This window comes from Lolium rigidum, chromosome 3 (genome assembly GCF_022539505.1).
Source record: "Lolium rigidum isolate FL_2022 chromosome 3, APGP_CSIRO_Lrig_0.1, whole genome shotgun sequence".
NCBI classification, from domain to species: Eukaryota; Viridiplantae; Streptophyta; class Magnoliopsida; order Poales; family Poaceae; genus Lolium; species Lolium rigidum.
In genome coordinates, this window is record NC_061510.1 from 247878787 (window position 1) to 247883013 (window position 4227).

The window sequence follows — 4227 nt, forward strand, 5'->3', positions numbered from 1 at the left end:
GGCGGAGGTTGTATGGGTGGAAGGGAGGGTGGCGAGACTGGAGGCGCGGACGTCGGCGACTCGGCGCCGTGGCCGCGCGTGAGGAGGGAGGCGGCGGCTAGGGTTTAGGGATCCCGTCTCCTGAGGGAGACAACAACAAATATTTTATTGCTTGTCATAAAACAAAGGGGTACATGTGTTTATATAATAGACTAGCTACTCGAAACCCTATATAACTTGGGCTAAGCCCTTAATTCGGTTCACTATTGGGCCTCTTCCGTGCATACTGGAGCCCGACCATAACAGCCATCCTTAGTCTCCAGACCATGGGCTCCCCCGAAGTGCAAATTATTTGCTTGATTGATCGTTCAAAATAGAGTTTCGACGGTGGATAGACTTGAGAAAATAGGGTGTCAAAATTGTGGGTGATGCCAGCTTTGTAATAGAATCCATGTCTCACATTCATTACAAGCGTTGCTTCACCACCAGCGTGTGGTCAATTGTGAAGACTTGGCTCGGGCTACATGATGTTGATCCAAGCTTGTGGCATTTTAGAGCTCCGTCGAGGAGTGGTGGGTTGAGGAGATCCACAAGCATGCACAAGGAAGGAAGTCCATGGCCTCGCTTGCGATGTTGGTTTCTTGGGAAATTTAGAAGGAACGAAATGCTTGTGTGTTCCGAAATAGTGTTTCCACCGTTACATGCTTCTTGCAAAAATCAACGAGGAGGTGGCAATGTGGAGCTTGGCGGGAGCAAAAACGTTGAGTAATGTAATACAGCGAGAGTAGGCTTATTCTTTTGGCTTGACCCTCGGGTCAGGTTTGGGTTTGTAACACTTCTTAAAAACCTCCGTCTTAATCTATGGAAATGGAAGTCTTTTGCCTCGTTTCAAAACAAAAAATCTTCTTGGGAGATATCTTCAGGAAAAGATAGTGTATAGTAGTAGGACGTGAACGGCTAGAGCACAGCTCCGACCACCATGGCAATATAGAAACGTCACTTTCAGGGGCCAAACTTGTCTTCCGTAGTGGAACTGAGGATCAGGATTTCAGAACGTCAGTGGCCAGTGCTCTCAAGAATGGTACATGTTCTTTGTTTTGCTTAACTGGATTTGTTTGGTGAAAAGGGAGCAAATGTCTTCTACGGATTCCTCAACCACTGTCATTTTCTTTCTCAGTTCCTCACTTAGCGGAAAGTTCAGAGTCCTCACCGGAACCACGAATCATCGTTATGATTTTGGTTTCCTCTGAACTGAATTCAGATAAGACAAGCGGTGGAAATTGCAGAGGTGTATAGTGGGAGCTCTTTTAAGACGCCCCGACAGAGTAGAGAACAAATCTAGAGTCTAAACCGTTCATTGGCATACAGTAAGTAATATGATTTGACATGTAGAGCTATGGATACACCCTTGTTTGAACGAGTACGGACACTCAGGGGTCTCTGCATTATCCGGGTCGCTTCCTGGGTGTCACACTTTTTTTTGGAAGTTTGACTAACCCAGATGGTTCTCAGCTGAGGTCACACTTTTTTTTGTGAAAGGATCTGCGGTCACACACTTAGTTCAAACTTTGATCATCCCGATCTGGCCCGTAGAATGTTCCCTTCCAAGGTCATTGGCTTTACTGCATGCCATCAAAGACCGGCCGTACATAAGATGTTCCAATCTTCATCATCGCCAGAACAATTCAGCCGATGAACAAATTTCCTCTGGCTCTGGCTCACCTTAATCAGAATACACCGTATTTTTCTGTGGCTGTTTATGTTATTTCGAGGGTAGAATAGATGGAATAGTAGTGGACCTCGTAGAAGAATCAACTTTGCCTCACAGTGAAGCAAACAAATCATAAGACAACGCTGACACTTGCAAGAATGTCGAAGGTAGCAGGAAAGGATCGGGACAATGCCTCAGTGTTGAGTTAGAACCTGAGTGTTGCTGGATCCAAGTAAACTATTTTCTCTGAAGCAAAGGTGAGTATTTAACTTCACGTGGTGCGCGAGCATTTTATCAAACACAAGGCAACAACAGTTTGGAACGGAAAAATAAGACCGAAACTTAATTCAGAGAACTGCAAGGTCGAACGAAGAGCAAGACAGAGATGGGCAGCAAACTGACAAAGAAATGACCAACATTACTTACTTGCCCAGGCAGGGTCCTAAAGAGAAATGGGCAAGGTATCAAAATTTCGTGTACTTACTAAACGAATTTATTTGAAGGACCTAGACGATACTGACAGAGAAAACGCGAAGGACCAATATTTAATTTCAAAGTTTGGCAGGGGCCGCGCGAACGCGTACCCCCTCTACCACAAATTATGACGTCCACTCTCCCACTTGGGGAGATGGTAAACCAGCGCATCCACCAAGTGCAATGTGGACCATTGATCTAGGCCACGGACCTTGCTGATCGTCCGTCGACCCCGTCCAGGTAAGTATGTTGCAACGTTGGCCGTGGCGCTGGTTATATAGCCTCCTCACCCTGCCGAATCTCCCTCCCGCAGCGATGTGGGACTAAACCTCACGAACGCTGCGCCCGCGCGCTGGTGCACAGCTGCAGCTCCTCTCCCTTGCTTGCTTGCTGGGCCGGTTATTTTCTGGAGGCCCATAATGGTTTGGCCCTTCTGCTTGTATACTACTACGAATCTTCGGTGGCCTGTTAGTTTGGCAACGGATTGGTAGATTAGCATCAGCCACAGAAAATAAAGTGTTCTCTCTTCATCCTCACAAGAAAAAGTTGTGTTGTACTCCATGCATAGTCATTCGAGCCTTTTTTTTGCGCGGTGTATCAAGCGTTACCAGTACTATTTCAGCTGGGTTATGAATCTGCTTAGGCTCTACAACTTGCTCCATTTCTAAAGGAGATCCCTAAGAGGTCGTTTGGTATCCATCATTTGGGCCTGGAATCCTGGAATTCATTTTGGAATTCCATAGGTGGGCTGTTTGATTGCCACAGAATTGGGCTGTCATTTTATTTAGGAAATCCAGCAAAATGACGCCATGGGTAAACACAATTCCAAGCTGAGACCTATCATTTGCGTTTCTCTATAGAAACCATTTACAAATTCATTATTGAATTCTGCTGTCATTTGCAATTCCTGTGGCAACCAAACAAGTGTCCATTTCTGGAATTACAATATAAATGAATTGAATACATGTATTCTTTTCAAAATGCTACAAACGAAATGAAAACCTGGCTTCCAAACGACTTCTTAGTACTAACGGAGTGACTATTTCAATCGTTTAGGCTTGAGCTTCCCTGGGTTAAAGATGAGACGATTTGTGGTGACCCAGCGTACCACTGCATGGTGTAGTACACAAGTCGTTGACATAACACAAGTGATACACCGTTCCACCCATATTATATCTCTCAGAGTGGTATAACAGAAACATATGCGAGTCCAAGGTATGTCTATAGAAGTACACACGAACTTTTTACATAAGATCCACACAGCCTCCTACTTTACAGTGAGGTAAAACTTCAAATAAAGCTCCAGAAGAACGACTCATAGTCTATCTTATAGCTAACTCAAGTTTAAGAGCTAATTGGCTTGCTATAGAAATCTAGCTACTTAGGTGCTAGGATTAGGGAAAGGTTCCCTTCTATTACTAGTCTAGGTTTCCATTATAACTGATGCAGAAGTTGACTCCATTGACTTCTTTGATTGGATTCTTCATCTTGCAGTTGACTCCTTTGTCTTCGAGTTCCACGGTAGTTTCTCCTTCGGTGCCTTGATCTAAGAAGGGGGTTCAAATGGGATAGAATGAGTACGAGCGTACTCAGCAAGTTCATATTAGGAAATAGGTGTATCATGCACTAGCTACGGCCATAGACCGGAAAGTCATAGGCCAATGCAAGTTTTCATAAACATTTCTTCAAAAGGTTTATTTTATTCTGAAAACTATGCCCGTCGGTCTTCACGGAGTTGACTAGAACTTCGTGGAGTTCCTTTCTGCCCGCGTTCGCAGCTTCCTTCCCGAACAGGGAGTGACAGTCACAATTCTTGATACCCTCTGCAGAGGTGCGTTACTTTACCCCACAAGAGATCTTAACCATGTTGCCGGCCGAGAGTATGTCCCCGTCCACACTTCCTTGGGTGTGAGGCCCGAGTATAAGATCCAAGCCAATCACCGCCTTCTCCGCGACCCCGCAAACCCACCCTTTTGTCCAACCGTACACCCCCGAGTAGACTTCTCCCGATAATACGGCTTTACTCACGGTGTACTCCGGACAATCCATCATAGATCGTAGAG

The 4227-nt window shown here is 45.3% G+C and overlaps 1 non-coding gene across 1 annotated transcript; it reads right to left on the bottom strand.

The window, feature by feature from the left end:
- Positions 1-2251: 2251 nt before the first annotated feature.
- Positions 2252-2412, bottom strand: LOC124704976. The gene has a single exon (XR_007003829.1). It is a non-coding gene; the product is annotated as a U1 spliceosomal RNA (small nuclear RNA).
- Between the last annotated feature and the right edge of the window lie 1815 nt (positions 2413-4227).